General features: G+C 39.0%; 1 protein-coding gene across 1 annotated transcript in view; it reads left to right on the top strand.

The window, feature by feature from the left end:
- The window catches only part of LOC112610708 (phosphatidylinositol 3,4,5-trisphosphate 3-phosphatase TPTE2-like), an 83,362-nt gene that overhangs the window by 58,802 nt on the left and 11,847 nt on the right, over positions 1-12,713 (top strand). The window lies entirely within an intron of this gene.

Here is a 12,713-nt window from a genome sequence, read left to right as displayed (position 1 = left end):
GTAATCCCAGGACTTTGGGAGGCTGAGGCGGGTGGATCACAAAGCCAGGAGTTCAAGACGAGCCTGGCCAACTTAAAGAAACCCCATCTCTACTAATAATACAAAAAAAACTTAGCTAGGTATAGTGGCATGCACATGTAGTTCTAGCTACTTGGGAGGCTGAATCATGAGAAATGCTTAAACCGAGGAGATAGAGGTTGCAGTGAGCTGAGATCACACCTTTGCACTCCAACCTGAGTAACAGAGTGAGACTGTCCAAAAAAAAAAAAGGAAATATTAAAAACAGCAAGAAAAAAGCATCAAGTCACATGTAAGGGAAACTCCTTTAGGTTAATAGTGGATTTCCCAGTGGAAACTTTACAGGTCAGTAGATAATGGGATGATATAATCAATGTACTGAAAGGAAAAAAAACTAAAAAACTATAAACTAAGAATACTATACCCAGCAGAGCTATCCTCTAGAAATGAGGGAGAAATAAAGTATTTCCTAGGCAAGCAAAACCTGAGAGAATTCATCACCGCTAGACTGGCCTTACAAGGAATGCCTAAGGGAGGTTCTACAAATGGAAGCAAGAGGATGATTACCATCATGAGAAACACAAAACTATGAAACTCACTGGTAGAGCAGATACATAAGAAAGAGAAAGAAATCAAACTTTATCACTACAGAAAACCACCAACCCACAAAGATTAAAAAAAAAAATAGGGGAAGAAAAGAACACAGGATATAAAAAACAACCAAAAAGAAAAAAAAAGAATAAAATGACAGGATAAACCCTCATCTATTAATAGTAACCTTGAAAGTAAACAGATGAAATTCCCAATTAAAAGATATAGAGTTGGTTGCCAAGATAAAACAAACAAACAAAAAACCCAACTACATACTGCCTACAAGAAACTAACTTCACCTGTAAAGGTACAGACTAAAAGTGAAGGGACAGAAAAAGATATTCCAGGCAAACAGAAACCAAAAGTGAGCCAGAGTAGCCATACTTACATGAGATAAAACAGACTTTAAGTCAAACTGTATAAGGAGACAAAGATAGACATTTTATAATGATGAAAGAATCAACTTGGCAATAGGATATAATAATTGCAAATACATATGTACCCAACACTAGAGCACTCAGATAAACAAGGCAAATATTAGATCTAAAGGGAAAGACAGACTCCAATCCAGTAACAGTTGGGGTCTTTAACACCCCATAATACCTCACTCATAGCACTGGACAGATCATCTAGACAGAAAATCAACAAAGAAATGTCAGATTTCAGCTTATAGAGAGGAATAAGTTTTGATATTCTATAGCACTGTAGGATGACTACAGTTAATAATAACTTATTGTCTATTTTTAAATAGAGAGGCTCTTGAGTGTTCCCAGCACAAAGAATGATAAATATTTGAGGTGATGGATATGCTGATTATCTTGATTTGATCATTACACATTGTATATAGGTATTGAGATATCACTCTCTACCTTATAAATATGAACAAGTATTATGTGCCAATTAAAATTCTTTTTAAAGAATGAAAAAAGCAAATTTTTTTTGAGACTTTTTTTTTTGAGATGAAGTGTCGCTGTGTCACTCGGGCTGGAGTGCAGTGGCGCGATCTCGGCTCCCTGCAAACTGCCTCCCGGGTTCATGCCATTTTCCTGCCTCAGCCTCCCAAGTAGCTGGGACTACAGGCGCCCTGCCCCCATGCCCGGCTAATTTTTTGTATTTTTAGTAGAGACGGGGTTTCACCGTGTTAGCTAGGATGGTCTCGATCTCCTGACCTCGTGATCTGCCCGCCTCGGCCTCCCAAAGTGCTGGGATTATAGGCGTGAGCCACTGTGCCCGGCTGTAAAAAGCAGATTTTTGAAAAGAAAGAAAAGAAAATAACATGACTTGGCTGAATGGCCCCATGTGGTCTCTCATTCTCTAGCAGGCTACTTCAGGCCTGTTCACATGATGGCAGTGGCAAGAGTACCAGGAGCAGGAAGAAAAACAATGTAAATCCTCTTAGAGTCCAGGCTCAAAATTAGTATAATATTATTTCTATCCCATTTTATTGGACAATGCAAATTATACTACCAGTCTGGATTCAGAGTACAAAATAGACTCCAACTCCTGGTGGAAGGAATTGTAAAGAATCACGGCCGGTTTTTTTTTTGTTTGTTTGTTTGTTTTTGAGACGAAGTCTCACTCTGTGGTCCAGGCTGGAGTGCAGTGGCGCAATCTTGGCTCCCTGCAAGCTCCACCTCCTGGGTTCATGCCATTCTCCTACCTCGGCCTCCTGAGCAGCTGGGACTACAGGTGCCCGCCACCACACCCAGCTAATTTTTTTGTATGGTTTTTTGTTTAGTAGTGATGGGGTTTCATCGTGTTAGCCAGAATGGTCTCGATCTCCGGACCTTGTGATCTGCCCGCCTCGGCCTCCCAAAGTGCTGGGATTACAGGCGTGAGCCACCGCATCCGGCCGAGATCCTAAATTATAGTGGCAGCATACTGCTTTAGGCTCCGTGGATGACTAAATTAATTTCAAACGTATAATGCTGTTTACTATAAAATGCCAAGTGAAAGTCACTGTTTAATTTTATGTAACTTACAATACTTATTATACCTCAATAAAACTGTAATTATCAAGGGCTGGTATCGGTTGCCAAGAGGTGGAAGGAGTACCTCTCTGCAGCGTGTTGGCTCAGGTGTGAACAGGACAAGGCCGCAAGTTCAGCAACTTTTCAGAAAATGGCCTGGATACCCAGCCTGAATCATCATCCCATGACTGGAGAATGTGGACAGGTTATTGTATTAAGAAACTAATGATAAACCAAGGGCTATAGGAATTAAGAACAAGGGCTAAAAGAGAAATGTTTAGAGTGATCCAGTATGGCCAATTAAAAGCAGCTGCATTCTCCAGCACTCACGAAGAGGAATGAAAAGGGGCAGGTGCATTCAGCACCTTCAACTGAGATATCCAGGTTCTTATATTGGGACTGACTGGAAGAACAACTCGCCCCATGGAGAATGAAGAAAAGTGGCGAGAGGGTGCGATGGCCCAGCTGAGAGCAGCATGGAGCCAAAGGAAGCACTTCCCACAAAGAGCCACTCCCAGCCAAGGGAAGCAGTGAGTGATTGTCCAATCCTGCTCAGGAGACAGTGCTTCTCCTATTGATCTTTGCAACCCATGGATCAGGGGATCCCCTTGTAAGCCCATGCCACCAGAGCTTTGTGTCTGATACACAGAGCTGTGTGGAGTCTCAGCAGATCAGCTGCTCGGGCACACACAGAAACCCAGGCGTTTTACATAATCTGGCCCTGAGATCCACAGCAAGTTGGGAAATCTGTCCATACATATTTTGGAAAGGGGCTGAATCCAGGGAGCCAAGCAGCGTCATTCTGCCAGCTCTACTTCCATGATATCTCACAAGTTAAGACCCAATGGCTTAGAATCCTAACCAGCCAACAGCAGCAGGTTGGATTCCACCTCACATGGGTCTGAGTTCCCCAGGTGGTGGAGAGGGGCAGCCGGCATCACTGCAGTTCATAAACTCAGCCACTCCTGCCTGCCAGCTATGGAAAATACAGGTGGTGAGGAGGAGGAAGGGTTCCCTACAACGCAGCACACCTGCTCTACCAAAAAGCAGCCAGACTGCTTCTTTGGATGGATCCCTGATCCCATGTCTCCTGACTGGGTACGAACTCCCAACAGGGGTCTCCAGCCACTTCCTACAGGTGTATGTAGACTTGCTACAGGTCAGTATCCCCCTGGGATGGAGCTTCCAAAGGAAGGAGCTGGCTGCCATCTTTGCTATTTCACAGCCTTCACTGGTAATACCTCCAGGTACACGGGAGAAAGTTGGGTGACTGGGGTCTGGAATGGACCCCCAGCAAACTGCAGAAGCACTATGGTAGAGTGGCCTGTTAAAAGAAATCAAACAGAGAAAACAACAACAACCGCTCAAAGAAATCAGAGAAGACACACAAAAAAATGGAAAAACATCCCATGCTCATGGATGGGAAGAATCAATATCATGAAAATGGCCACACTGCCCAAAGTAATTTATAGATTCAATGCTATTCCCATTAAACTACTACTGAAATTCTTCACAGAATTAAAAAAAACTATTTTAAAATTCATATGGAACAATAGAACAATAGAAGAGCCCAAATACCCAAGACAGTCCCAAGCAAAAAGAACAAAGCAGGTGGCTCCCACTACCCAACTTCAAACTATACTATACTATAGGGCTACGGTAACCAAAACAGCATGGTACTAGTACAAGAACAGATGTATAGACCAATGGAACAGAATAGAAAACTTAGAAATAAGACTTCACACCTATAATGATTTGATCTTTAACAAACTTGACAAAAACAAGCAATGGGAAAAGGACTCCCTATTTATTAAATGGTACTGGAGTGCTGGCTAGCCATATGTAGAAAATTGAAGCTGGACTTTTTCCTTACACCATATCCAAAAATTAACTCCAGATGGATTGAAAACTTAAATGTAAAACCCCAAAATATAAAAATCCTAGAAGAAAATCTAGGTAGGCCATACCATTCAGGACATGGGCATGGGCAAAGATTTCATGATGAAAATGCCAAAAGCAGTTACAACAAGTGTAAAAATTGACAAATGGGATCTAATTAAACTAAAGAGCTACAGAATGAGAGAAAATTTATACAATCTATCTGTCTGACAAAGGTCTGATATTCAGATTCTACGAGGAACTTAAACAAATTTACAAGAAGAAAACACACAACCCCATTAAAAAGTGGGCAAAGGATATGAACAGACACTTCTCAAAAGAAGACATACACGCAGTCAACAAAACTATGTTGCAAAGAAAAAGAAATGCTTTTACACGGTTGGTGGGTGTGTAAATTCAACCATTGTAGAAGACAGTGTGGAAATTCCTCAAAGACATAGAGGCAGAAATAGTATTTGACCCAGCAATCCCGTTACTGAGTATAGACCCAAAGGAATATAAATCACTGTCTTGTAAAGATACATACACGTGTATGTTCACTGCAGCAGTATTCACAATAGCAAAGACATGGAATCAACTTAAATGCCCATCAATGATTGATTGGATAAATAAAATGTGGTACATAAACACCATGGTATACTGTACAGTCATAAAAAGGAACAACATTACATCCTTTGCAGAGACATGGATGGAACTGGAAGCTGTTATCCTCAGCAAACTACCACAGGAGCTGAAAACCAAACACTGCATGTTCTCACACATAAATGGGAGCTGAATAATGAGATCACATGGACACATGGTGGGGAACAGTGCACAGTGGGGCCTGTCAGGAAGGAAGGGATGGGAGAGGGAGAGCCTCAGGAAGAACAGCTAATGGGTGCTGGGCTTAATATGTAGGGATGAGATGATCTGTGTAGCAAACCACCATGGCACATGTTTACCTATGTAACAAACCTGCATATCCTGCACATGTACCCCTGAACCTAAAATATATAATCACATTTTTATTGAAATATAGCAAATATGGTAAGTTGCACTAATCAAGTGTATATCTTGATGATATTATATATAAGTATATATGCATGTAACCAATGCCTCTGTCAATGTATTGGTCTATGACTTATCTCCGATTAATTGTTGTAAAGATAGAAAATACCAAGATTCATGTTTTTCATATAGCTGTCAATCCCTCCTGTACCATTTACTGTGAAGAGCATAATTTCCCCAATCAATTGCAGAGGTGTGTTTATTGCCAATCAAGTGAACATACATGTATAGGTTTGTTTCTCAGCTTTTTCTCCTTTTATTATGACTTGTCTATACTTAAGTCCAGATCACAGTTTTAAATATTATGACTTTATAGTGAGTTTTGAAAACTTGTGTATAAGTCCCCCAACTTTGTACTTCTTAGTTTAAAAACTATTTTGGCTCTTCTAGATTTTTTTAATTTCCATGTACATTTTAGAATCATCTTGGCAATTTACACACACACACACACACACACACACGTAGTATTTTGACTTGGGCATTGACTACATTGCTTAATTTGGGGATAATTGATGTCTAAAAATATTGAGATTTCCAACTTATGAACATAATATCTCTCTCTACTTATGTCTTCTTTGACTTCTTTTTGCAATGTTTGCAGTGTACAGGTTTTACACATTTTTTTTAAAGATGGAGTCTCCTTCTGTTGCCCAGGCTGGAGTGCAGTGGCACGATGTCCACTCACTGCAAGCTCCGCCTCCCGGGTTCGCACCATTCTCTTGCCTCAGCCTCCCAAGTAGCTGGGACCACAGGAGCCCGCCACCACACCTGGCTAATTTTTTTTTTTTCTTTCTTTCTTTCTTTCTTTTTTTTTTTTGTATTTTAAGTAGAGACGGGGTTTCACGTGTTAGCCAGGATGGTCTCGATCTCCTGACCTCGTGATCTGCCTGCCTTGGCCTCCCAAAGTGCTGGGATTACAGGCATGAGCCACTGCGCCCGGCCTACACATCTTTTGTTAGTTTTACTTCTAGGCATTTGATAAGTTTTTATGCTGTTTTAAATGATATTTGAATATCTTCATTTTCTAATTATTTGCTATTGGTATATAGGGACACACTTAATTTTTGTATATTGACTTTTGTTTTTAAATTTTAAGTTCTGGGATACATGTGCTGAACGTGCAGGTTTGTTTCATAGGTATACATGTGCCATGGTGGTTTGTGGCAGCTATCAACCCATCATCTAGGTTTTGAGTTTTGCATGCATTAGGTATTTGTCCTAATGCTCTCTTTCCCCTTTCCCCCGACCCCCGACAGGCCCTTTTCCCCTCCCTGTGTCCATTCTCATTATTCAGCTCCCACTTCTGAGTGAGAACATGCAGTATCTGGTTTTCTGTTCCTGTGTTAGTTTGCTGAGGATGATGGTTTCCAGCTTCATCCATGTCCCTGCAAAGGGCATGAAATCATTCCTTTTTATGACTGCACAGTATTCCATGGTGTGTCTGTGTGCCACATTTTCTTTATCCAGTCTATCATGGATGGGCATTTGGGTTGGTTCCAAGGCTTTGCTATTGTAAATAGTGCTACAATAAACATATGTGTACATGTGTCTTTATAGTAGAATGATTTATAATCCTTTGGGTATATACCCAGTAATGAGATTGCTGGGTCAAGTGGTATTTCTGGTTCTAGATCCTTGAGGAATTGCCACACTGTCTTCCACAATGGTTAAACTAATTTACACTCCAGCCAACAGTGTAAAAGTGTTCCTGTTTCTCCACATCCTCTCCAGCATCTGTTGTCTCCAGACTTTTTAATGGTTGCCATTCTAACTGGCGTGAGATGGTATCTCATTGTGGTTTTGATTTGCATTTCTCTAATGACCAGTGATGGTGAGCCTTTTTTGTATGTTTGTTGGCCGCATAAATGTCTTTTTCTGAGAAGTGTCTGTTCATGTCCTTCACCCACTTTTTGGTGGGGTTTTGTTTTCTTCTTGTAAATTTAAGTTCTTTGTAGATTTTGGATATTAGCCCTTTGTCAGATGGGTAGATTGCAAAAATTTTCTCCCATTCTGTAGGTTGCCTGTCCACTCTGATGATAGTTTCTTTTGCTGAGCAGAAGCTCTTTAGTTTAATTAGATCCCATTTGTCAATTTTGGCTGTTGTTGCAGTTGCTTTTGATGTTTTAGTCATGAAGTCTTTGCCCATGCCTGTGTCCTTAATGGTATTGCCCAGGTTTTCTTCTAGGGTTTTTATAGTTTTAGGTTTTAAGTCTTTAATCCATCTTGAGTTAATTTTTGCATAAGGTGTAAGGAAGTGGTCCAGTTTCTGTTTTCTGCATATGGCTAGTTTTCCCAGCACCACTGATTAAATTAGGGAATCCTTTCCCCATTGTTTGTTTTTGTCAGGTTTGTTGAAGATCAGATGGTTGTAGATGTGTAGTGTTATTTCTGAGGTCTCTGTTCTGTTCCATTGGTCTATATATCTGTTTTGGCACTAGTACCATGCTGTTTTGGTTACTGTAGCCTTTTAGTGTAGTTTGAAGTCAGGCAGTGTGATGCCTCCAGCTTTGTTCTTTTTGCTTAGGATTGTCTTGGCTATATGAGCTCTTTTTTGGTTCCATATGAAATTTAAAGTAGTTTTCTCTAGTTCTGTGACAAAAGTCAATGGTAGCTTGATGGGAATGGTATTGAATCTATGAATTACTTTGGGCAGTATGGCCATTTTCACAATATTGATTCTTCCTATCCATGAGCATGGAATGTTTTTCTATTTGTTTGTTTAAGACAGGACCTTGCTCTGCCACCACAGGCTGGAGTGCAGTGGCATCTGGGCTCATGCAATTCACCCACCTCAGTCTCCCACGTAGCTGGGACTAAAAGCAGGCACCACCACACTTGGCTAATTTTTTTAAAATTAATTTTTGTAGACAGGGAGTCTCACTGATCTCACTGGCCCAGGCTGGTCTCGAACTCCTGGTTTCAAGCAATCCTCCCACCTCAGCCTCCCAAAGTGCTGGAATTACAGATGTGAGCCACCACACTTGGCCTTGTATATTAACTTTGTATCTAGCATCCCTCATAAATTCACACATTCATTTTCATAATTAATGTGTAGATTCCCTGGGATTTTATGTATACAATCATAAAGTTACTACTTTCTTCCCACTTTTTATACTTTTTTTCTTTCCTTATTGAATTATCTAAGACTTTCACTGTAATATTGAATAGAAATGGTAAGAGGAGGCAGCTTTGCCTGGGTTTGGGAAGGAATTTTATACCTCGCTATTTGAAATGATGTTTGCTATAGGCTTTTGTAGTCATTCTTTACCAGATTAAGGTAATCCATTTTATTTCTAGTTTGCTAAAAGTTTTGAATCATGAATTGGTGTTGAGTAGATTCTGTATTTTTTCTGGATCTGTCAAGGTAATCAAAATATTTTTGTGTTTTTCCCTTAATGAGATTTTCAAATGTTAAACCAATCTTTTTTATTTTTGGAATAAACTCCCTTTGGTCTTAATGTACTGTCTTTTTTATATATCACTAGATTCTGTTTGCTAATATTTTATTTAGAACTTTTCATCTATGTGCATGAGTGATATGAAATTTTCTTTCCTTGAAATGTCTTTATCTCCTGGTCTACGATTACCTTAGCTTTGGTGTCTTGGATAACTCCTATCTGCTGAACTCATCTTCATCTTCCATCAGGAAGAATATGATGGATATGTTTCAGGGTAATGGCAAAAGGAAAGAGCTAGAGTGGAATCTTACAAGTGCTTTTGCAGGCCTCTCCTTTGTGACATCCCATTGACCAAGTCAACTCACATAATAGAACCAAAATTTAGAGTGAAAGGGCACTACAAGGTGAAATGTGAAGGCTGGGATTCAGGAAAAGATGAAGAATTGGGACCACTGATGGAATCATTCCACCTTATTCTCAGGCAGGGAAGCATTTTTATACATGCAGATAATTTACAAGAAATAACTACTATATAGTCAGAAACGCAAGGCTTCAGCAGTTGTATAAAAATGCATTTGTAAATACCCAAAGACCTTGAAGAGAAGGATCTGACCCACATCTCACCCAGGTTATGCTATTCCCAGCTAAGACATGATTCTACCACACCCTTGGCCAATTTTGAAAATTGTTTCAAACTGTTTATTTGAGGTGGAATTACTTTTCCTCTCCCATAATGGGAACAGTCATGGAGTAACGTGACCAGGGTCCATTGGATGGGTCATGCCACTTGAGGGCAGCCATCCCCAAATTCCATCTTTATGGGTAAAGCATCTTTTGATTGCTAATATTGATTTTTAAAGCCAGTTGAGCTAATAATGGTGAGTTAATTATGGCATGTCTAAATTGAGTCAGTTTTCTTTTAGTAGTTTTGGTGGTGCCTAGTATCAATTTGGCAACACTTAATATTAGCTGGGGCATTTTTAAAAGCCAAAAACTTCACTTAGCATGTAAATCAAAACAAAGACATTACTATTTCCTTGTGGGGTGATCGCTAGACTATTGGTTTCTATCTGTTATTCAACTGTTATCTCTTTAGGGTATTGACAAAGTACTAATAGCTCACTGATTTCTTTACCATTTTTAATGAGAGTATCCAAAAAGGAGGTAATAAATCATGTGTTTCAATAAATGCCACAAATCATGAGCCACCCAAAAAGTAAATCTACTGTCCCTATTAATATTTAGTCTTTCATCTTGCCAGAGCGCAGCCCCAAATCTAAGCTACTAGTTCAGCTACCTGGACAGGCCGAGAATTAGGCCATGGAGCACTTCAGTCATTGCAAGTTCAATGACAACAGCATATCCTGCGCTTGGAATGCCTTTGTCATTTTTGAGAACCATCCACAATGTATATTAAATCAAGGCTGGCTAAAAGGTCAAATCCGGGTATACTTAACTCCTGAGAGGATGCTAAACAGTCATGCAATTCCTCTTTATTCTTAAAAGAGAATAAATTTGCAGGGTTACATTTCGAACAATATTGAATATGCAAAGCAGACCTTACGATTTCGTAAGTGGTAAATTTACTAGTGGAGAAATGTCAGATGCTGCCTTGAAGTAGCAGAAACTTTAGAGATGTGGGACCCATAGAGTTAGTGGACACACAAGCACTATGGTGGAAGCATCAACAAGTTTGGCCACTGCTACCACTTCATGCAGGTACAGAGGGTGTACCTTTGCCTCCAAATCAAGGAATGTACTAAGATAGGCAGAGAGAAGAGTTGAGCAGATTTAGGAAAACCCAAAGGTGGAGATTGTTGCAAGAAGGCTTTCACCGACTAGTATTTTCTACTTTTGCATCACAAGGAAGTTGCATCAGAAATTATAAATTTAGTAAGCCCATGCAAAGGCTGAGATATGAGATATACAATTACCTACAGTCCTAAAATCTTCTTAGCCATCTTTTAATTTCTGTTCTTGGTAGAATTGAATGCTCTTTATTCTGGTTGAAAACAGAAACTATCCATCTGGTGACAGCTTGTGACCAGAAAAATGTAGATTCTTGGCAGAGTTCACCTTTTCTCTAGATTTCACCTTTTCTTTAGATTCTTTATGTACCTTTTCACCTTTGAATAAGAAGTATTTGGAGCCTTCAGTAAACTACTTAGATCAGGAAACAGCAGTAAATCATCAATATATTGAGTCTATATATATATAAAATTATTAAAAGTATATATACACATATATAATTATAAAAAGTATATACACACACACACACACACATATATATATGTGTGTATATATACGTAATTTAATTTTAGACATTGAGAAAACTAGGAAGGGGATTCAGAAAATCCCTAAAGTTTAACCCTCCAGGGATATTTGTCTTCCCACGAAAAAGCAAATATTGCCTGTTTTTCTTTTTCTTTTTTTTTTTCTTTTTTGAGGTGGAATCTTGCTCTGTCACACAGGCTAGAGTGCAATGGTACAATCTCGGTTCACTGCAACCTCCGCCTCCCAGCTTCAAGAGATTCTTCTGCCTCCCAAGTAGCTGGGATTACAGGCACCCGCCACCGTGCCTGGCTAATTTTTGTATTTTTAGTAGAGACTGGGTTTCACCATCTTGGCCAGACTGGTCTTGAACTCCTGACCTCATGATCCACCAACCTCAGCCTCCCAAAGTGCTGGGATTACAGGTATGAGCCACCACACCCGGCCAGCTGTTTTTCTATATATGTATACTAAAGAAGACTGCACATAAATTACTGCATTGAGATATTTACTGGTTGAGAGAATGAAGAACAGGACAGTGTTCTAATGGTTGCATGATATTTCATTAGTGCTATGATTAACCTCTAATGTTGGACATTTAAGTGTCACTATTATCAATAATACAGCAACAGATATCTTTGAGCATAAGGCTTTTTCTGTACAGATTGTTAGGAGTGAACTTACCTAGTTAAAGAGAATGAGTATTTTTAGGGTTCTTAATATATATTGCCAAATCCAAGAGCAATTGTATTGTTGTATCAACAATAAATCAAAGTTTGTAATGTCATGTCTTATTTTGCCAGCATTGGATTTTCTCATTAAAAGAGAAAGGGCTAATTTCATGGGTGCAAAGGTCATGTCCTGTTGTTTTGACTTCGTTATTGGCAACACTGAATATTTATGTAGGCTGTTAATCAGTTTGATTTTCTCTTTTATGGATTGTTTATGTCCTTGGCCCATTTATCTATAAGGTGAGGGAGTAATATTTAAGTTGTTATTAATGAATTATTAATTTATTATCCTAGATATAGTCCCCAACAGTCCATTTTTCTGAAAAATTATTTTCCCCTGTTGTTCATTATAGCATTTTTAAACAGAAATTTCAGAATTTTATGAAGTCAAACCCAAGGCTATTGATCTTCCATTGATTCAACACTTTTAGTTCTTCCTCATCCAAAGAATTGATTAAAATTCACTTAAGTTTCTCATAGATAGTTGTAGTTTTTAATATGTAATTTCTAAACCTATATGGATTTTATGTAAGAAAATTCATGAATTCTGAAGTATGTGAAATGTTTAATCCTTCCCCTCTGCCACTATGCAGATTCAGGGTGTTCATCTTTTTGATTTATTATTTCCTCCTAACATAGATAACCAATTTAATAAATGGATGACTTCGATGCCTTAATTTTATTTTTCCTCAATATTAAGCCAGTAAACATTGTTCTGAGGGTACCATACTAATCAGTTTTTGAAATTTTGTGTCATTTTTGTTGTTACACAGAGATATATACATGTA

The sequence above is a fragment of the Theropithecus gelada genome, chromosome 17 (assembly GCF_003255815.1).
Source record: "Theropithecus gelada isolate Dixy chromosome 17, Tgel_1.0, whole genome shotgun sequence".
NCBI lineage: Eukaryota > Metazoa > Chordata > Mammalia > Primates > Cercopithecidae > Theropithecus > Theropithecus gelada.
Note: the sequence above shows the minus strand (reverse complement) of the source record. Positions and strands in the feature narration are given on the sequence as shown.